The 23,657-nt window shown below is 39.5% G+C and overlaps 1 long non-coding RNA gene across 1 annotated transcript in view; it reads left to right on the top strand.

The window, feature by feature from the left end:
* Window positions 1-21,954, top strand: part of LOC140895728 (uncharacterized) — a 35,861-nt gene extending 13,907 nt beyond the window's left edge. The window contains exon 3 of the long non-coding RNA XR_012154330.1: window positions 21,589-21,954. This is a non-coding gene — a long non-coding RNA (uncharacterized lncRNA). The remainder of the gene's footprint in view (window positions 1-21,588) is intronic.
* Window positions 21,955-23,657: the final 1,703 nt, after the last annotated feature.

Here is a 23,657-nt window from a genome sequence, read left to right as displayed (position 1 = left end):
TATTTCCATCTTTAATTCTCTCTTTTCTCTTCCCCCTCTCTCTCCTTCCTATGTCATCTATTTACCTTCTGTAACAAGGTGTGCTCAATCAGTAACTCAAATCCCTACCAGGGTACATTAATTGGGACCTGATTGAAAGGCAGGCTGTCCACACAAGGTGCCAATTAACTGAACAGAGATATAGCTGAACGGCTAATTGAGTGGAAGTAACCCAGTAGCTGGGACTACATAAGCAGACGGGAAGGAAGTGCTAGTGATGAGAGTAGGGAGCTGAATGAAGGCTGGAGTGGTGGCTAATATTGTACCCTTTCCTAGAAGCAAGTGGGGGAAGCTGCCTACTGACTCTAAATAGCATTCCAGGCTGTGGTCTGCTGAAGGGATATAATAAAGCGTGGTGGTGAAGAATACCTGGAGTTTTGAAGGTCACTTGTGAGGCTGGAAAAGACTCTGAGGGGGATCACCCTATGACATCTTCTACTTCATCTTTTTACTCTTGTTTCTTCATTAAACAGAAATCAAACACTATTCTCTTTGTCCAAAATGTGTCCTCATTCTTTCTCTCAAAATGAACCTCCTCTGCTTCTCATCCTTTATTCCATTCCTTCCTAGTTCTTATGTATCTCCCTCATTTGTTTCAATGCCTTTATTATGTCTTCCTTCGTTGCTCTCTTGTTCCTTACTGCACCCAGTTCTGCTCATTTCCTCTTTCCTTTTGGGCCCCAAGCTTGGCCCTTTGATCCTGGCCTTCTTCCCCATCCTATACATTGCTGGCTATATCTTGTACTCCTATATTCAGGCCATATCCTACCATCAGTGCTTCCAAGTAGGAGTTCTACCTAAAACAAATGGTCTGAGGAAGGAGCCAACTTCCAAACAAAGGAATGCTCCTACTCCGCTCTGACTACAGGTTTCATACAGAGCAAAGGTCATTGATAATCAGAAAGGACACAGAGAAAACCATGCTGGAAATGTGCAACACTAACAGCTGGATGGAGGAGGAGGAGGCTGTATTAAGCCATCTCACACACTGCCAGCTGTAGGGGAAGGGTAGTTGACTGCAGTCTGCATTCTGTAGCTACCTTCTCCTCAGCTGAAGCACAGGCCAATCCATCCACTTCTCAGTTTGCTGATAATGCAATGTCTAATCATACCCACAAGAGATTCTGGTACATACTCTATGTAATGAAATCAGAGCGACACCACACAGATGGATCAGAATCTTCTGCAGAGTTTAGAGATGGAAGAACTGGAAGAGTGAGAGTGTTAATCTTAGTAATCCCCTTTCAAACTTCCCTTGATTATACCTGGGACTATTAAGCCATCTTGTACCATCAGTTTATATATGGAACACTGAGCAGTTATATCAATGGGGAATACATATGCATATCAAGGACAAACATTTACATTGACTTCAAAGGGACTATTCACCTATGTAAAAATAAACATACAAGTAAGTGTTTGCAAGTTTAGGGCCTAAGTCCTGAACTCCTTCCCTGGGTAAAACTCCCAGTGATGTCAATGAAAGCGTTGCTTAAGTAAGGAGCAAAGGACTGGGCTCATAATCATGAAATCAAAAGAAGTGACTTGAAATATTGTAAAGCCTGTGAGTAACACACGTGAAGTTGACTGACATTTTTATGCATTTAAAAAAAAAATTGCATTCAGATACAGCACTTTATCGATCTATAGAACCACAAAGAGTGATTTACTAGAAACTCATCCAGGCCTCTGAAAATCAGTTACTTGGAGTTTCAAAGGAAATAGTTTGAGGAGGAAAACTTTGAAATAATATGCATAGATCAAAGGGTGGATTAACTCTCACAGATTATACATTCACAGATCACCTGCCAAGAATGTAGGACCAAGTGGCTAAAAAATTAGGCAAGTTTTAAATTACACTAAGTTTTTTGTGGTACTATTATTCCCAACTTGTACTGGTTGCCTGTATTTCATGAAGTCTCTCAACAAATAGGATTTATTGTTCTGGTCATTCTTTCCCTGGCAATCAGTATTCAGTACCATTAAAATCCTATTTGACATAAGAACACTAGCTGCATTTATGTGGCATACCTCTGAAGTTGTTCATGATTTTCTATATACTAACCTTGCCCCCTGTGAATAAAACTGGCACAGAGTGTCCTAATAAAGTGAAAAGAAAAGGAGTACTTGTGGCACCTTAGAGACTAACCAATTTATTTGAGCATAAGCTTTTGTGAGCTACAGCTCACTTCATCGGATGCATCCGATGAAGTGAGCTGTAGCTCACGAAAGCTCATGCTCAAATAAATTGGTTAGTCTCTAAGGTGCCACAAGTACTCCTTTTCTTTTAGCGAATACAGACTAACACGGCTGCTACTCTGAAACCTAATAAAGTGACTGTTTTAAAATCAATACCCTGGTGCCCTCCCTCTCCCATTGCAGGACTCCTGATATGGTCCAAGTTTTTTATTTAATCAAAACATTTTTATTATTGTATAATATATGTCTATATGGGAGAAGCAAGTTTTGCTATACCAAATTGCTGAAATCAAAGAAAAAAAATAAGATACATGGTACAGGAATTAAAAATAGACTGAAAAGGGACAAGGAAAGAAGAAACACCAGGGAGGCTCGGTAGTTTTTTTAATGTTTTCACTTAATAGAAAAGGTAGATGCAAGATTGTGCAATAAATAATTTTAAACGGTTGTTTATTAATTGTTTTTTTACAATAAAGGGATGAGATAAAATGTGCTGAGGGGACAGAAATTCGCTTAGGATCAGCTGGCTATTCTGCCTGAGTCTTTGTTTTGTCTTTTTTTTTTTATGTTATAGTTCTCCCTACTGGTCTCTCTCCAAACTGCCTCTTCCTCCCCCCCGCCCCCCCAAGCGTTCAGCTATATAAATACTCTGTTTTTTTATGATGAAATAATGTTTGCCTTTCCTATGCATGTTTGGTGCCCCATCCTGCTCCTCTAAAAGTCCATGGTAAAACTTCCATTGACTTCAGTGAGCAGCAGCAGCTCTTTGCTAAGTTAAAACTGAATAACTAAAGATTATAAATATAACTGAGGCTTATAATAATTGAGTAAAATTAGTTAGACCTACAAGATTATTTACCCATCCACTACCAATGCAGGGTTGTTTACATAAAGTACAAGGAACCAAACTTTAGGAATCTGGTTTTAAATGTTGAAACTACCTGAGTAAAGAAACAAGGAAAGAAACATTTTAATTTAACATGGTATCTACAAGAAAAAAAATGATACTGTATAGTCAATAAATCTGAAGCTAAATCTTATTTTGAGCACTATTGCAGTTTTATCTGTGAGCAAAATTTGTCAGCTTGCAGCACATACCACTATATCTGGCTCTGCAGACTGAATCTAAATAAACTACAATACCAAGCAACATTCAATTGTAAAAAGTTTGTATGCATTTTAATAAATATTCATAAAGGCACAGCTATTTTTTGGTAGTGTTATTACAATACCATTGTTTTGAAGAAGACTTCATATTGATATTTGGGAGTCTTCTCGGGTAATGTTATTTAAAATAAGAATTCTTGATTAATACCCTCTTGCTGAAATCAACACCAGCTGAAATTTATGATCCAGTCATAATGCATAAAAACTGTATGTGTTTGGCTTTTGAGCAGCAAAACAGAGACCATGCTGTAGGAAGTATATTTTTCTTATGGCAAAGGGGAAAAAAGCATTGTAAAAATTATAACAGGACAAAAGGGAATAACATTAGTAAAAAATACTGCTTAGGTCTGTATATTTGTTTCCAAGAGAAACTGTAACATCTAACCAGAGTACAGCAAAGTAAACCTATAGTTGTACATGTAAACAGCTGTTTTTAGAAAGAATAGATTTGCTTTGCTGCAAAACTATTTTTTTTAAATCAAGTAAAAATTCCAGAATAAATTTACAAACACTTTAAGAATAATTTGAAACCATAGCTTCAAGTCAGGAGTTTTGATCAAAGCTACCCTATGTCCTTGGTTTGGAAACTTTAAACAAAACAGAAAACTGTTAGGAGTAAGTAAGTAGCCTTTATTGTTCCCCATGTACATGATAATTCTTCCAAAATGGCTCATATCACAACTAGTACAAACCAAATACAATAGTCAAGTCAGAAGTATTGAACGAGACTAGGGTGCAGGAGCGAGAGCAGGCTTTCTGCTAATGAACATAGGTCCACTGACAGGAACATGATTTTGAAAATAAAACTCCCCCGTTGTACTGGGTGGTTTGGTGTGGTTTGTTTTATTTTGCTAAGATTCTTTCCAAATGATTTCTCCTCTATACGCATAGTGTTGTTTCTTTGAAGAGACAAACTTATTTCATAGTTTCTCATTTAATACTATTGGCATTACCTTTGCATTAGGTATCATAAGAAATATGCCAAAATATGTGGCCTTTTTTTTTTTAAACTTTGAACATGAATATGCCATCCTGAAAGGTAAGAAGAAAATTATGCTGCTCATCTGACTTTGGAGCACTAACAGGAAAAAGTAGTAAAACTACCCATTTCACCGATTATTACAGAATATCGAACTTTCTGGAATAGAACCTGATCCAAAGTCCATTGTAGTCAATGGGAAGACTCCCACTAATTTCATTGTAACAGTAATTATCTATGAAAAATTGAGACATTAGCTGTTGCTTCAACTCTTTACATAAGAAGCTGACCTTTAAAACCTCAAATCTGTTTTTAAAACCACCACAAAAATAAAAATATAGTAAATGGACTATGTTAGAGTATTATATTTGCTCCCATAAGCCTAGCATCTGATAGTGATCAGGAAAATGAGACTAAAATACTCTGGTTAGACATGTGTTCCTAACACAGCAGTGCCCGCTGCTTATTTTGAAGAATGATCAGTGACTGCCAATCATACACAGCTGTGCCAAATTATGTGGCCATTTAATGATGTGGACAAATGTCCACAGGATACTAAAATGAGAACAAAACCAAAATTAGAAGTCTGCAGACACTGTACTTTAAGTTCTGTACTTTAATTAATGCTTAATAGCCACAGATATGCCAAAAATGTCTGGCAATGTTTCTGCTCTGAACAAGAGTGTGCTGCCCAACTTCAAGTAGCTCAGCATCCTTTTCTATTTGACTTATGAGTACTACTAAGAGGAAAAAGAATACAACAAAAATCCTAATTATTTCACTGGAAACTATGTTACTTGTGGAATAAAATTTGTATTTTTACAAAACCAGACACTAATGGAAATTGTTTCTACAATTGCTTTTTAAAATTCCAGCAGAAATATTTTTTTATTGCAAGTAGATACTCACATGTGGCATTTGCAATCCAAATGTTGCAGCACTGAACTAATAATAAATTTAAAAAAATAGAGAACTTTGGGCTATTGATTTCATTGGCAGCAAGACTGAACTCTTGAAAGTGAAGTTGCCTGGAAACAAAAGTGAAACCGATGAGGCTATATTCAAACTCTTAATGCTAATTAGGAGAAACACAGAGGAAAGAAAGAATGAGAGGTACAGGGGAAATTTGTTTCCCTAATTTTAGTAGCTAACCAAATATAAACTAGAAAAAAAAACAGGTCTGCATCAAAGCTCTGTTGTTCTATAGAACAAGGAGAGCCTGCAAAAGCACTTTCTTCTCTGCCTCCAGAAATAGGTAAAGAACAAAAAAAAAATCTTCGTATTAAAAATAAATATTACTACAGTGTTCTTTTGACTAAGTTGGTCACATAAGAGTATTTCATATTTAGCTAAAGATTACTGAAAAATACTGCGTTCTCTCTTTATGTAACTACACTGGAGTTACCTAGCTGTCAAAAGGGATGTAACAAGTGGGATTTAAAAAAAAAACAAAAACACCAAACCTTTTTATTAGACTGAGATTCAATTAGGAACTCGCCTTAAGGAGATATACTGGGGGGTTAGATTATCCTGGACCTTTCATCAAGGGAGGGCACAAAAAGCCTTCCCATCCTTGCAAGCCAGCACGCAGATTAGGGACAAAGTTAATGTTTTTAATAGATGATAGGGTATGCTTCCTCCTAGCCCCACCAGGAGTACCTCCAAGTGGAGAGAGCACGAGTGAGGTCATGACCCTGCCCTCCTCCCCTGCTGTCCTTTGGAGCAAGTCAAAAGAACAGGCTGCACAAAGGTACAGTCCTCCCCCGGCTCCCAAAGCTCATTCTAGGGTGGTATATCTTCATACTGTGCTGGATGCAGGCAAGCGATTAAATGACACCATCTGGCCCTAGGTTTCACTTTTAGAATTCTCAGTGTGTTTACCTCCTGTCTCCTTCCAAGAACCAGAACAAAACTATGCATAGGAAGTTCAGTTGCACAAACACATTCACTTGCCATCAAGTTTGGTTTACAATCTGTCTCCATTTTATCAACATATTAAACGTCACACAACTAAGTGCACTGGTACTGTGATAAGCGCTATTTTAACTTTATATCACTGCTCACATTGTTCAAATAAATCTTTGCTCAGGTGAAAATAGAGGGGAAGAGCAAACTAGAATAGAGCATTCTAATGATGAAACATCTATTCTAGACTCCTAAAACAGAATTAAATCCTTCTGCCACCAAAGTTGTCTTCACCAAATGCAGTATCAGCACAGTATCAGAGATCTAAAAATAGGGGAGTACAGGACCAGGGCTGGTCCTAGACCAAATGGCGCCCCAGGCAAGGAGTGTCTTCAGTGCCCTCCTTCCTCCATTTGTTAAACTTTTGAATGCCTTATTTTTATTGCATTTGTAGCCCATTTCATGACTTTTATGCATGATTTGCATGCATGATTTATCCCGGTCATATGAGGCAATACATTTGTATGCTAGGATCTGTAAATCTGTATATATTCATGCTATATACAAAAACAATTTCTTCTTCTTCTAAGCGTATAGAACCTTTTTAATTTTAAGAATAACTGAAATGTCCCTAACAACAAAAACATCATCCCAAGTCTGGAACCCCAGGTGGTCGCCTGCCCTTATATCCAGCCCTGTAGACCACCATCTGTACATCTCTTTTGTAAAGTTATTGGATGCCTCACTCCATTCCAGAGCTTTAGACTGTGGATGTTTATGGTTAAAATAGATCAAGAATTCTCTAACATGAACGACAAGATGAAGAAAAGTTTAAAGTCAGTGGGTAAAATTTTCAACAGCGCCTAAATCCCATATTAAAAAATGACTGTCAGTGGGACTTAGACTTTTAGGTGACTTGGGTGCTTTTGAAAATTTTACCCACCATGTCTAATCCTGGCTGCCTGTCTCAGGCAAACTCCTATTCAAGTCCATGGCGATCAAGCACAAGCATGGCTGAAGTGTCTTCTTTTGATGCCCTGGACAGAAGCTATATCACTCTCTTCTCCCACTACCTGGAGCCACCAGAAATCACTAATCCTTCTGAAACTGAGCACAGTCACCTGGTCCAGAGGCAGTTCTGTAGGAGGCTGAAAGTGGAAGAGGGAGGGTAGGACAGGAAGAATGCACCTTCTTCCACAAGTGCAGGCACAAGAAGAATATTTTCTGCCCTTCTTCACCAGCTTTTTTCAGGGAGGACTCCTGCTATATGTCACACTGGAGCTCTGCTGAGGCCTGAAAAATGATGATTGTTCAGCAGAGAGGTACCATCTGCAGCTGATTCCAGCCACGTAGAAGAGCAGCTAGGGAAACATGCCTGCATGTAGATGTGGAAGTCATGAAAACTCCACATGCAGAAGATTGTAACCCATCTGACTGATAGATCAGAAGAGGATTTACCCATTTGTTAAATGGGTAAATCTCTGCATCCAGATTGGCTACTACCTCTTAGACCAGGAGGATTCACCCACAGGATTGTACTGCTGTCCGCATTCTAGGAAAGAAATAGTGAGTTAAGATACATTCTCTTTTCTGAGTTAAGCACTGGATCTACTGGTCTACTGCAAAGGAGAATTGGAGCCAGTAGCATTTTCTCTCTCTCAACTGCTATGGCAAAATTCTCAGATTGTAATATCTTGTGGCAATGAGTTCAATAGGTTAACTGTGTCGTATGTAAAAAAAAATTTCATATCAATTTTCAATGTATTCCCTTTCTGTTTAATAGAATATCCTTTTGTTCATGTATTATGATGAATAAGATGAGCAAGAGAGCCTGACTCACCATTCCTATGCCATTTATTATTTTATATAACTCTGTCAGGGCCCCTGTCATTTGCATCCTCTCGAACCTAATTAGTCCTTTAAAAAAAAATCTCTTCATATTATAGCCTTCCCATTTCTCTAATAATCTTTTCCCCCAAAAAGATTCTTCCTAGGATGTCCAAAATGAACACACATTAAAATCAGGGCATTTTATTGATTTTTGGGTTGTGTTTTCCTGCTTTTATTTTTGTTTAGTGGTATTCATGCTTCCTGTGTAAACAAGTTCATTTTAGGAGGGAAAAAAAAGTATTTGTAAATTTGAACATGAGCAAAATGAACATATAAACAGCGTCTTCATTTTTTCCTATCCAAATCACATACGGAGTAGAAGGACTAGCAGCAATCTTGCTTTGTGAATGGGGAATCTTTTTGTCAACTGTCTGAGGTTTAGATTGCATGGAAAGCATTTTGAAGAGTCAACCTCTCTAAACTCTTACATATTTTATTCCTCTTATTTGTCTTTCTCCCAGCTGGTTGGCCACTGCTCGTCATAATTTACATGTCCATTCTTTTAATAGCACACACAGAAAGCATTCATTACCTGGAAACTGCTATAGGTCTGAGGTGCTACTTTTTAAAGATGGGGGTGGAAGGTAGAATAAGCCTATGTGAGAATGGTTTAACCCATTTACAGAATGTCCTTACCAAGCTGCCTGAATCCACCGGGTGTTGTTGATGAACTGCCACATCATTCTGCAGTCTGACAGTTTGGTCTGGATGTCTTTTGTTGACCACCCAACTAGCTGAACTAGTTTAAGCAACCCTCTTCCTCTCATGGAAACAGCAAAGTAGAATCTCTGTCTATTACTCAGTGGGGCATAGTGGAGGACTGATTTCCATGCTCACGGGGACTGTGGTCTGCCAATTGAGTGTGATCTGCAGTTAGGGAATATAACCATGGTTCCAATAGGCTAGTACACCCACTGTGGTCTGCAAACCATGGTAAGCAGAAGTACAAACTCCTCATTTTCAAAGAAGAAATGTGTCTGGCATTGGCAATGCATCACTCTCCATCCTCTCCCAGAGCCATCATGTCTTGTGCTGGTGAAACAACTCTATCCGCTGGCCCAGTTTCTCTTCCATCTACACTCCTATGTGCTTCCTGTTCATTATGGATAGGGCTTTGCCTTTCAAATATAGCAAAAGCAAAGACATTCCAGTGGAAGTGTTCTAGTCTATCATCAAAAAATCACTTATATCTAGTCTAATGACCAAACTGCCCCTTGTTTATCCAATTATACTTCACTTCACGTGCGAGCACTTCTCCCTCATCCCATAATCTGAACTAATTCAATGAACCGTGCTTTTTAAAGAACACAATTTAATACTCTCCATTCTTTTAGTTTCACCTGTCACTTTTTTTCTGATCCTACACAGCATTTCTAAAGCTAGCACACTTTAAAAGATATACAGTAGAATCTCAGAGTTACAACACCTCAGGAATGGAGGTTGTTTATAACTCTGAAATGTTCATAGCTCTGAACAAAACATTATGGTTGTTCTTTCAAAAGTTTACAACTGAACATTGATTTAATACAGCTTTGAAACTTTACTATGCAGAAGAAAAATGCTGCTTTCCCTTTTTTTAGTAGCTTATGTTTAACAAAGTGCTGTACTGTATTTGCTTTTGTCATCTCTGCTGCTGCCCGATTGTGTACTTATGGTTCTAAATGAGGTGTGTGGATGACTGGTCAGTTCATAACTCTGGTGTTCATAACTCTGAGGTTCTACTGTAAAACACTTTGGTAAGAGTGTACAATTCACTTTCACTTCTAAAGTTATAGCTATCATTTGTACCATCAGAAGTTAAACAGATCACAGACACAAGTGCCCATTACTTGAATAATTTAATCATTTTCCTCCCCCTGCCCCGAAATACTACATTTTTGTGAAGTCAAGGAAGAAAAGTAACAAAATAGCGCTTTGAAGATTTGTTTTGATTTTATGAAAGGCTATGAGATATACATACATCTAAATCCATAATTATAATTGGACCCTCACAGATGAGGGTAAATGTTTTGCTTCCCATTGTCCATCACAATATAAAACACATTCAAGCTCTATTTAATATACTTTGATTTTTAAGCAAAAGGGAATGGATACCTTTTTTATTTCATTCAAAAGCACTGGGCCTGTCAGATGGTGTTTGCGGGGAGGGGAGAAAAACCACACCAGTGAGGGGTTGTGTCACCACTTGCCTGGAAACCTGGGGTGCCTATCAATGCTCTGCTGCTGTAGGTCCCAGCCTGGGACACTCACAACCAGCCTACAAGTGTGCAGGTCACACCCTGAGTGTCTGCATGCTACATAGCTCTCATTCAGCAGCTCTGACCCCAGCAGCCAGTCTATAACCCCACAGTCCCACTCTGGCTTCCACCAGCCTTGCAGGGTAACCGCAACACACTCCCAGTCCCAAAATTTTCCCCAAACCATATAGTGTCCAGCCCTCTCCTGGACAGTTCAGAGAAATAATAAGATTTGTTTGTTCCTCTAAAGACACAAAACCCACTAGCTTGCCATTTTATCTGAATTAACATTCACTTTATTTCAAACACAGTACCGGTGGTTTAGACTAATAATCAAAACAAAAGAAAATAGGATTTTAAGTGAGTTCAAGTATAAGGGATAAAATTAGTAAGGGCTATAAGCAAATAAAAGAGAAAATACCCATCTAAAAATCTAAAACTTAATCTAGCAAGGTACAGGCTTTTTTCAGGATGGTTTCTTTCACCTATATTTAGATACCAGAGACTTCAAACCCATCTTTCTCAGCTTGCAAGAGTTCTGCCCTCTTGTGTCTGTCCTGTGATGGATGCCAAAGATGGGTCTCTGTCCTTGGTTATATCTTCCAAAGTTATGTTATTTCAAGAGGCAGGATGATCTTATGCTGTTCTTCCCTTCCCCTGGATTTCCCATCCCATGTACATAAATAGGGCTTCCATTGTTTCAATTCTACCATGCTTAATTTACATCCAAGACAGGTCAATAGCTGCCTTCTATCCAGTCTGGATGTGAACCTGTTTCTCCATGTTTGGGCACAGATTTTAAAACATAATATCATTAGGTATCCATATTTCCTCATAGTGTTAATACATACATGTCACAATGATATTAATCACCAGTTTGTCATTAGCTTTCAGAAAAAAACACACGCTATACACTCTTATAATACATAATAGTACATACAATCAATTTGCGTATCATCTGAGGTTCAAGCCCCAGTCTTTATAGACCAGTAAAGCTTTGAAATGGTTGGATTACCCCTCAAACATGAGCGCCAAGTTTGTATAATTTTTGGTGGTGCCCAGAACAGGTCCAAGCACAGCCACTGGGGCAATTGCCCTTGGCCCCCTGCTTTTGGGGGGGGGGGCAGGCTTCAGGGGGACATGGGTTCCAGGGCAGCCTGGAGCGTGAGGCCCCACAAAGCATGGTTAGCCCAAACTTTGGTGGAGCACAGGCACCATGGGCCCATATAACTCACCGCCTATGCCCTCAAAAGTAAAGTTTATTCAAGCTGTGAGGAAAGTGACGGAGTCTGGTGGTGAAGGAAGCTCCATGCTTTTTCTTTCTTTCTTTTTTGATGAAATGCATATTGTCCTGTTTCCTGTTATCTCCTCTCCCTGATGTCTTGGTGGTCTTGTTTACTGCTTATATGCAAATATGGACCTTCACTGTCTTTGTCAGAGAATCAGGCTGGTCAGAGAATCAGATACACATTCCTTTGTCTAACACAGACCTGTTTACCAACTCCCCCTAACACACTTTAGTCATAATTCCAGTATATATTTATAACTTTTTGTACATCTTCTGGCATACATCATATAAGAAGATAAATGATCAGTTATTATTTTTCACGTGCTACTTTACAAAGCATATCTTGTACAAAGATTGTTACAGTAGCATGGGGTGGGGGGCGGGGGGGAAGAAATACAGTCTGGTTCTCTGTTACCTTGACCCAAAGATGATCCTTTACATCTGTGCAAAGTGAGGGCAAAATTATACCATTCTGATTTCCACCCACTCTGTACTGATGTACACTAGGGGGAGGGAAATGGAGAATCAGACCTGTTATTTTTAAGAGCTGCTAGTCAATGTTTGAAGTGAGTTCACATATGTAAAGCAGAATTAAAGTATTAACAGAGGATCTGAAAACTTTGACAAAAAACAACACAGACCTGGTGACTGGGGATCAACAGACAAAGATGGTCCCAAGCAAAACACAATAAGATCATAAACATCACTCTTTCTCAAGGAAGAAAGAATAACTTGCAGCTAGGGACTCTTTTAGTGAGGCTGTTGCAGGCTAGCTGTAAAACTAAGTTAACCAGGTGAACAAGATCTCTCTTCCTCTCGGTGGGAGGAGGTATTTTTTCATGCTTTTTGTGTGTATATAATAAGATCTTCTACACTTTCCACAACATGCATCCGATGAAGTGAGCTGTAGCTCACGAAAGCTTATGCTCAAATAAATTGGTTAGTCTCTAAGGTGCCACAAGTACTCCTTTTCTTTTAACTTTTCAATAACTGTGCCCCCATGATAATGCTAAGTCATATTCCTATAAATATTGTTGTAAAGTGAACTTGTATTTTCCTTCCGCTCCTCCCCAAACAGCTGGTTGTATTAGGTGCCAAGGTCATTCTAATAATATAGTGCACAAAATATGTAACTAATTCCTTGGCTCCCCCTTCACCATATCACCTACTGAAAGCTCATCAAGGGAACTTTTGCTTCAGGAATGAATCCATATCTATCCTTCCTTGTCCCCTTAGAAACAAAGCCAACGAATGAGTCAAAAAAGCCAACCCCCTTTCTGCCCCCCCCCCCCCCCCACACACATCTAAGGAGGACCATATGTATGGACAGGTAAGGTGATTGCCATAACCTTACTGGATTAACTGGAATGCCCTTATTTTCTGAGTATGCTTAGCTGAAGTGGCTTTAGCCATTTCAAAATTCCTTTATGATGCAGTTGGCATTATAAAAATTAATTCTATCATTTCTTTTTGCAGAGTAATGATCAAAGCTTTTTTAAATTTATTTATTTCTAACAAAAGTTACCTCTCATAAAAGAGACAAATACAAATTCAATTATTCCTGTAAAGGGCAATTCTATCAGGAAAGATAGACTCCTTTCTCTCTCTTTGGTTAGTTTTACTCTTCCTTACACCTTAGGTAGCCATGATCTGGATCTAGATTTAAATTCTCCCTGTTTTACACAGTTAAATCCAGTCCACTTTGATGCTATATAAAAACACTGATTCCCTTTTGCTGCCATCATACAATGACAGAGTGATCAATCTTCTAAATTTCCTTCAGCTATTTGCTCAAGGCTGCTGACCTGGTTTATAGATGTCAAGCCACTAACCTAGGTGGGCAGTGGAGAGGAGGAGGAGGAAGGATATAAATTATTTTGACTTCTTTCCCAGTGAGTTCTAGGGACAAAAAGCACCAGTACTTGAGATCTAAGTGTCTCCCCACTTACATAGGGCCAATGTCAGAAATCTAGCCTGTGCAGAAGAGGGGACTCCATATGCAGATCTCTCTTTCTCTTGCTTCTAGGTAGGGCTCATCTGTCTCCCTAACACTGCCACCTCCTTTTCCCTACATCCCATAGAGTCCTCTCTGATGGTCTGATAACCCATGCCATGGAATGGGTGGAGGTAGGCGTTTGGCATATCTGGGAAGAATGGGTGGGTGTGAGCGACATCCATAACTCCTTGGATTTTATTAAGAAAAAATAATACGGCCTGGCCCTGTGCTATCTTTTCCATCAAGCCCTTTTCTTGGTAGAATCTCCTTCTTCTGGGGTCACAGAGCTCTAGCAATGATATGGGGCTTCCACTCCCATTGTGGGTGTTCCCTATATGCCCCAGGCACGTGGGTTTGAAGGCAGATCCCACAGTCTAGCATAGGAGGAAAACCCCATCTCCAACAGTGGAATAATGTAGAGAAATTGCTGTGAGAGAGTTCTCATGAAGAACCCCTTTCCTCCACCTCGCTGCAGTGATCCAGCCTTAGTCCCTCCGAATAGAATCATTAACTCTTAGATCAAAAGAAATAGGTCTATCATGTCAGGTCAAGGCCTAGGTGGATTATATTTAATGTTAAAGAGAGAAATTGGGTGAAGTATGTAACATCATCTTTATTAGCATGGTAAGCCTAGAGTCTTGTAGTTTTTACAGCACATCATACCTTTGACATACAATTGTAATAAGAAAAGGAGTACTTGTGGCACCTTAGAGACTAACCAATTTATTTGAGCATAAGCTTTCGTGAGCTACAGCTCACTTCATTGGATGCATACTGTGGAAAATACAGAAGATGTTTTTATACACACAAACCATGAAAAAATGGGTGTTTACACGTTGTAAGGAGAGTGATCACTTTACATAAGCTATTAGCAGCAGGAGAGTGGGGTGGGGGGAGAGAAAACCTTTCGTAGTAATAAACACCCATTTTTTCATGGTTTGTGTGTATAAAAGCATCTTCTGTATTTTCCACAGTATGCATCCGATGAAGTGAGCTGTAGCTCACGAAAGCTTATGCTCAAATAAATTGGTCTCTAAGGTGTACCACAAGTACTCCTTTTCTTTTTGCGAATACAGACTAACACAGCTGTTACTCTGAAATCTGACAATTGTAATAATAATTCCTAAACAAAACACCTTTGATTTCATGGGGGCTAACTGCAGAGTGAAGTACTGCTTAATGAGAACAGGGAGATCAGTTGGCCCATCCTCTATTTGCGGAGTTTTCATTTAAACTTCAGAGTATTTAAAGGGGAAAAAAGAAATAAATATTTTTTTAAAACCTCTTTGGAAGTAAATGAATGTCATACTTGGACTTTGAGTTATTCTTTATCTCCCAGTTGTGGAAGCTTTGGCTTTTAAAGTACCAGATTTATACTGGGAAGACTTCTTCCCATTGTGCAGTAGGCTCTCATCTTTAACTGAGATTATGCACCACTCATCATTGTTCATGTCAGAAACTCCATCAACATCTAATTCTGTAGCAACAGCTTGAGTGAAAAGGAGATATTAAAAAAATAAGAGCACAGAAAAGAAAACAATGTGTCTTAATTATGCCACAGTTTTCTTTAATGATCCTTGACACTAGCCCATTTCAAAAGTAGATTAGTACAATATTAGTGTATATTAAGTAACATAGACTTACAAAATGCAGACGGTTGCATTGTATAACATGGGTGGCTTATGCTGGCCCTCTGAACATAGTTGTGCACAGCAGCACTCATACAGCTTATATCATGAACATGTGGGTTTACATTCCTTACATTTAATAGTCCATCTAATATAAACTTCTGGATATTCTCATTATCCATATAAATGTCTAATTTTTTGAATCCTACAAAACTGGGTTTTATCATTATTTGCTTGCTTGGCCAGTGGATAAATTTGGGGATAGAGGGGTATTTGCCATACTCTCCCATTTGTCCACATCTTTCCTGAAATGTGGTGCCCAGAACTGGACACAGTACTCCAGTGGAGGCATCACTAGTGCCATGTAGAGCAGGACAATTACCTGCTGTGTCTTACATGTGACACTCCTGCTAACACACCCCAGAATGATATTAGCCTTTTTTGAAACTGCATCACATTGTTGACTCTTATTCTATTTGTGATCCACTATAATCCCCAGACCTTTTTCAGCAGCACCACCACTTAACCCGTTATTTCCCATCGTGTAGTTAATATTTGATTTTTTTCCCCTTTCCTAAGTCATGTCCTTTGTACTTATCTTTAATGAATTTCATCTTGTTGATTTCAGACCAATTCTCCAATTTGTCACGGTTGTTGAGAATTCTAATCCTGTCCTCCAAAATGCCTTTAACCCCTTCCATTTTAAGGTCATCTGCAAATTTTATAAGCATACTCTCTACTCCAGTATCCAAGTCATTAATGAAAATATTGACTAGTACCAGACCAAGGACAGACCCCTGCAGGGCCGTATTAATTTGTCCTCCCTGTTTGACAGCAAACCATTGATAACTATTCTTTGGGTAGGGTCTTTCAACAGCTGTGGTCTAGATGAAATTACTATAACACCTGCACATTTCCCTAGCTTGCTCATGAGACTGTCATGTAGGACTGTCAAAAACTTTCCTGAAATCAAGATATGTCTGCAGCTTCCCCTTCCCCATCTACTAGGCCCATACCCTGTCAAAGGAGAAAATGAAGTTGATTTGGCATGATTTGTTCTTGACAAATTCCATATAACACTGTTATCCTGTAGTTGCTTACAAATTGATTGTTTTATAATTTGTTATATAAATACTGACAGGTTGTACATGTCTTTAAGGGGAAGTCATGAAGCACCCTGCCTTAGGTGCATCCACCAGGCCAGAAAAACAGCTTGAGCTTTCCAAGTTTCAGAAATAGTTTAGAGACACTCCTGGATTGTGAGCTAATTAGGTGAAGCTGAGACTATTTAAGCTCAGCACTTTAGAAATGGAGTGTTACACTCAGAGGGGAAATAAATGAGGGAGTTATGTTGGTCAGGAACCGTAGGGAAACATAGAAGCTACCTTGTATGCTTTATTATTTACTGCTTTTAAAGCCATATGTGAAAGGAGATGCAGCTACAGATGTTTCCCAAACTAGGGTTGGGATCAAACCAGAATCCCCAAAATAAAACCCATTTGCATAGTGTGTCATGTGTGTAAACATGAACCTCTCATCTTCCTGACCCTAGCCTTTCTACTGGCACCCTGCATGCTTGTATCTAAAGTACCTTACAGACAGTGAGGCCCAAATATAGTCCCATCCTCCACATATATAAAGGCAGCCTGCCTCTCCTCAACCAACCACAGAGCCAAGTACCACCTGCTTCCAGAAGCTCTTCACTTCTTTCACAGAGGAACATTAATCAAATGTGTGACAGCCTCTCAAATCAAGAGGGAAATATATCAGTGCAGCAGGCAACAATTATCTGATCATTTTTGACAAATTTTCATCCAATTCACCCAGAGAGAGTTGCTGAAACCACATGGAAAAATCTTGGTGAAATGGACCTGTGCCCCTGCTGAATAGCAAAAGCCAGTAATGCACACCTTAGCCCACTGCTGAGGGAGACAATCAACACCTTCCTTAGGGAAGACATTATTTCCACTGCTTTGAAACGTGAAATAGTCTGGACTACTATTAAAAAAGAATCACTCACATGAACCAACCCCCTAACACCTGGTTTCTACTTTCCCATTCCTCAGTAAGACCTGAATAGTTAACAAGCAGGGCCCAGGAACATCTGCTCACCACTAAATTTCTAGATCCTCCCCAGCAGGACTTCAGCCTGAGTCATGGCACAGAAACAGCTGTAGCTACCCTGATAGAGAACATCCTTATCACCATGAATGTGGTTGCTGACACTACTCAGTCTCAAGCTACCATCCACCATAAAGTAATGCTGACCCACTCGTAAAACCTGGCAGTGGTAGATAGGGTTACTTCAGCCTGGCTATGCTTGTCACTCCCTGGCAGATCCTGAAATGTTTTGATGGACAGTTACTCTTCCATGCAGGCCCTAATTTGTGTAGTCCCACCAGGCCATATCTTCTCACCTTTCCTATTCAACATTGATTTGAAGCTGCTAATGGAGACTGTGAGATGCCATGACTTACACTGACAAAGAGTTCTGTGTATCATTAGTAACATCTGCATGAAGTATCTCACAGCTATCTCAGTATACTGAGTAAACTGGAAGCTGAATAGAGACAGCTGGTCCATAATTGATCCAGGAAAGACTGATGTGATGGCAATTAGAAGGGGGGAGCATTTTAAAAAGTTGTATTTAAAAACAGTATGCCTTTACTCTGTTTGAGACATATATCCACAAGTGATCTTCTGTTCTACAAGGCACATTGATGCTGGACACCAGAATAACAAAACTTATTAAAAACCTTTTCTTCATCTCTGACTGAAAAGGAAGCTTCATGATTTTCCCTCGGGGCAGACCTAGCCATAGAAATCCATGTATATCCCACCTCAGTGCTGGTGGTCTACTGTAACTCACTCTACCAGAGGATGAAGGTGCAGGGTAGGTGGAAGCTATAATTAGTCCATCACTTGGTTCCTCCCTCCAAAGCATAACATGTCTAACAGAGCCTATAGAACAGGTTCTTCACCACATCCACTGACTTCCTCTTCATTACTGGATTCATTTTCAAGATACTGCCCCGATGTTTAAGGTTATTAGTGGACTGCACTTGTGCAATCTGAACATTCCCTCTCCCCGGCACCATTTTGCAATGGCTATGATTTTATCTATTGGAGTTACCCATTTTGACTCCACAGTTAGGCTGCATATTAAAGTGGTTTTAAAAATGAGGCACAAGTTCCCGTTTCCTCATGATCTGGCTACCTCCTTCTCATGAAGCTTCATCCAGGGACAATTTTTGGAAACTATAAATGTAGCTTTTGTTTAGCTTCTCTAATAGGAAGCTTTTGCATTTGGACTCTGATTACTTTTTCTTTGAGTAATTCTGCTTTTCATTGTTGATTGATATTTCTTTACAATATTGTGTCTCTACAAAATAGAGTAGAGAGCAGGATTCTGAGGAGATCAGGAGCAATGGGTACTCTGTTTTGTTTTCAAAGTCGTATTTATGTTAATTTTAAGCTACTGGACATGGAGCACACAAACCTGATTGGCTGATGGGTGCACATAAAAACTTTTCTTGCAGAAGCTACACTCTTCTGTTCTTAAGGATGCCAGCCTTCCATTACCCCCTCTAAATACCCTTTTGAACAGAGAACTTTATATTCCCTCCTGCCACAACCAAATACTGCACAAAACACCCACAACAACTATTGCTGGGTTGAGTATATGGAAGACTGTGTTAGAAATACAAGCTCTCATTTTTCCAGGAGTTTACTAGTTCTGTTTGCAGGCCTCTGGGCTCTCTAGAGAAATATACAATCTGAGTCAAAGTTGTGCTTCAGAAAGCAGCCCACTTTCTTTCTCCCCATTTTGGGGTTCTAAATTCTAAGAATCAGAGTAATATTATGTGCAACCTTCCAGAAATATAACAACATAAAATATTCTAACTCTTGGGTGTATGCACCTTGAAAGATAATGTTGGGGGGAAATAATTTGGTATAGAGGTCTTCACAGAAGCATAAAAGGAACGCAGGCTTACAGCCACAGTGCATAGTGATATGTAGTAGTTGTGCTAATGCTAAGATGGTGTTTGTGGGTGGAAAAGTGGAGGCAAGTACTGTTAAGCAGCTTATCTTTCCATTTCCTTGCTTCTGGGGTTTCATAAAGCATTCTGTGCGTGTAGCAACCCTAACTGCTTCACATGAAATATTTGTGTATTAATGTTAATAAAAACTATGAATCCTACAGCATGCCAGGTTAGGAGAGGAAGTTGCTGAGGAGTGAGCACAGGATTAGCCCATTAACAGCCTTAAAGTTCACAATGGCTATCAATATCTAGGATTAAACCATGAAGAGATAGTGGCTGGCCTTCACAGTTAACAGTCCCTTCAAATAGGGAGCTCTATGACACCAGAGACCAGAATGAATCCAGGCAGCCCAAGTTAATTTTAGCTAACTGTCACAGATCTGGTCAAGCTCCCTAAGCTGTACGCTCACCAGATTTCTGTGAGGGGATCCAACTGCTGAATCCTACATGCTCTTAGCGTTCTGGGGCCAGGCAGAGTTTAGGTACTGTCCCTAAGAACAAGCAAGAACTCCATGTGAAGCCCTTGTGTCCGACACCACTTTGGGCACTGGAAACCTTCAGCTTGAGACCGTAGTTCTGCTTCATGAGCAGCTCTGGCATATACCCCTGAACCCCACCAAAGGTGTGAGCCTTCTGGTTCATAGTTCACCTGTTCAGAGGCATGTGACAATGAAAGCAAACAGATTTGGACTTTGTACAGGATTCTAAAAACCATTTACTTTTGCAAGATAAAGCAGAAAAAAGTACACATCATTTAGAAAACAAACACCCTGAACCTAATACCCCCTTCTCCAGCTCACCCTTCCATTTGGGTGTCCTTGAGATGAGGGGTGGGAGGGTATTCATCTGTGTTCCAGAAGGTAGCGATCACTTCTACCTTATCAGGCTCCCGCAACAGCTCCCCTCAGCTTGAACTGATGAAAATGGCCAAAGAGCTAGAGTTAAAACAATTATTTTCCAGCCTCCTCAGTGACCTCTTGATCAGCAACAGCAGGAGACCACAGACTCCTACCAGTTGATTTAATTATCAGGCAATCTCTCCTCTGATGAACCAGTTCTCCTGGATAGGAGTGAGCTTTTAGTCTAAATTGCTTCTGAGGGCCATCTGAGTTTAGTGACCTTTTATTAACAACCCTGTTCTACTCCACCTTGGAATTCCAGTCCAACAGGGAGGTAGAAGGACAACAGAGAACCACATCGACAATGGAGTCAGCTGTCTGACACAAAGACACATAAAGAGCCCCCAATATCAAACAATTCATAAGCTCTAAATAGACAGATTTCCCAAATCAACATAGTAACAAAGCTGTGTCTATAGGAGTGAGAGACACATACAACAGTACATTCCATTCCATATGTATGTTTATATATAATAAATGAGAGAACAGTATTTCCTCTTTAATAGATTGCTGGAACACTTCATTAGCTACATGCATCACAAAAGTCTGTTGCAGTCCTAACATTCTATATTGAGAAGGTACAGACAGTTTAAACTAATTACAAGGAAGTAATTTTGACTAAATACAAAACTAGACAAATTATGAGTATACAAAAAGATCTTATCTTTTTCTGCCAAGACTGACTGAATTGCCGTCTTCTTCCCAGAAGCCTGATTCATTCAAAAATAATTTAGAGTAGTTAAGAAAAAATAAAAATAAATCCAACTCATCTATTTCCATTGACAGGTGGTTAAAGGGACTCCCAGACTTTTCAAGCCCTCAAAGGTAGATACCTAGAAAACAGACCACCATTTTGCAGGAAACATGACTTGATTTCTTACATAGACATTAAAAAACAATATTCAAGTAGTGTGGGCTTGTTTTCTATTTTAACAAAAAAACATATAGAGCAAAATCTTGCATTCTTCTCTCAATTTTCACTCAGATAAGTTAGAGCAGCATGGCTTGGTATATGTGATGGTCTATACTATTATGTTCATCACTTTTACAAGACTATGATAAATTTTTACAAAGTATGCCTTGTGATGTATTAGAAATATCATCATCTGCTGAACATTATTGTTGGGGTAAAATATGCATATCAACATTGTATATGAAGTTATAAGTTTCTGCTGTGTATCATTGCTGTAATATGCTCCAAGTTTAAGAAAAGGAGGCCCAAATCAGTTTCTCAGGAGTTAAAGGGCTATCACCTGCTTAAGCAGCCATTCTCTAGCAGGGGAAAATGTGTAAACAAGAAATTTACATTCCTCCACAGGGACAGTTCAAACTTCACATCCACAACAGACTGCATGTCACCATGAGTCAGCAAGGATGTTTCTAGCCCAAGAAATTGAATTATAAAGAGGAGAGGAAAACACTTGACTGTACTCCTCCTCCCATCTCTCCGCTCATGACATCAATGAATACCTAAAGGACGCTGAACTAAAGGGAAGGGGTCCCAGGCTGAAAGGAACCCCAGCCTGTGAAATTTACAGCAGCGTATGGTGAAGAAAACCTCTGCTTTGAATTCTGTTAGTTTAAGCTAGCCATTAGCATGCTGTTTGACTTTTATGCATCATCACTTGTAATCACTTACAATCTATCTTTCTGTAGTTAATAAACTTATCTTATTTTATTTTAACCAATGTGTTTGGATTATCCCCTTGGGATAACAAGGCATTACCATTTTCCTTTGATGAAATGATGGACTTTCTATGAGCTTGTATTGTTCAGGAGGGTACTGAGCAGTACAAGACACACACTTTGGGGGGAACATCTGGGACTAGAGAGCATGCTGGTGTTCCTCTGCAGTTTAGTGCATGAGTGCTTAGCTAGTGGCCCTCAATAGTGTGCAGTTAGGAGTGGTTTTACATGTTAGAGGCTGTGTGAGAGCTGGTCAGGAGTGGATGTTCTTACAGCAAAGTAGTATAAAAGGCACCCCAGATTGGAGAACTGAGGGGACACAGCTGTTCAACAGTTCAAATTGTACACTAGGTAATGTCACAGTATATTACCATTAATTATTATTACAATAGTGCCTAGCGACCTCAACTGAGATTGGGGACCATTGTACTAGGTGCTGTACATGCAGACGGAAAAAGACAGCTCCTGCCCCAAGAAACTAACCACCTGATCAAGGCCTGATTCTGAAATAAGACCGCTGTACCTGTGCAGAGACCTATTGAAGTCAGGTTTCACATGAGTGCAGGGGGATGCCTGCATGAATTTCACAGAAAGCTCAATAGGCAAAACAGACAAAAGGTAGGAGAAAGAAAATCTCATTTTACAGGGCAATTGAGGCACTGAGAGATTCAGGACCTGATCCAAAACTGAAGTTATTAGGAGTCTTTCCATTTGATTTCAAATGCCTTTGGATCATACTGTGGGGCCAAATTCAAAAGAGCTCTTTCGAAATCCAGTCTAAATTGTGGGTGGGGAACTGTTTTGAAAATTCTGGCTTAAGTGAATTGTTCAAGATCAAACAAGAGGTAATGGCAAAACAAGGAATTGAATGGACTCCCAGGCAAAGCCAGGAATATTCTGACTCCCAAGCTAGTGCCTTAAACACAAGACCAACATTCCTCCAACCATGGTAGTTCTGAATGACCGAAACACTCTTCAGATGGCACTGAAGTGCATGTACCCAGTGCTTATGTACCTCACTATGGAAACAAACATTTTGGGGGAGGGGTTCAGGGACAGGATTGGGTTAAGGAATCTTCAGCCATGCAGAAAGGCCTTCTGTAAGGGAGTAGTATTCCAGTTATGATCTCTTGAAAAAAGTAGTTGCTGCAATTAGAAATGTTAATGGTCTGGACCTGCATTTCCCTCCCTACTGCGTATTCCTGGTATTTCCTGCTTTGTTGAAGATGTCTCAGAACGTACTATGGATTGCAAGTGTTGAACTCAGATTCCTGCCCTTTGTAATTTGCACAGTCACCATCTATCCCCCTACTAATTGCATAAACTCTGCAGTCATACACCTGAAGTAAACTTTGTTAGTTTTACTGTTCCCCATTTACAGAGCAAAGAGAAGTGTGCACTCAGGCTTCCAAAGTAGTATGTTGTACCCAGGGTACCAGGATGTTAGCAATTTTGCCTCAGTTTTTAAGAAAAAGTTGCCAGCTCTCCCCCCACCACACACAAACACAATGAAACAAAAGAAAAGCTGTTTAGATGGAGGAAGACTAATTCAATTTGAAAAGGTGTCAGTTTTAAGTTTCTACAGCATTATTAATATTCAAATCACCTTATTTTAGAGAGGAAAGTAAGACTGTGATACCATACATGTCTCTTAATTCTCATGGACATGACAAAAAAAATACATTTCCCGTCCACTCCAAG

The sequence above is a fragment of the Lepidochelys kempii genome, chromosome 11 (assembly GCF_965140265.1).
Source record: "Lepidochelys kempii isolate rLepKem1 chromosome 11, rLepKem1.hap2, whole genome shotgun sequence".
NCBI classification, from domain to species: domain Eukaryota; kingdom Metazoa; phylum Chordata; order Testudines; family Cheloniidae; genus Lepidochelys; species Lepidochelys kempii.
The sequence above is the reverse complement of the archived record's forward strand: the minus strand, read 5'-3'. Positions and strand labels throughout refer to the sequence as shown.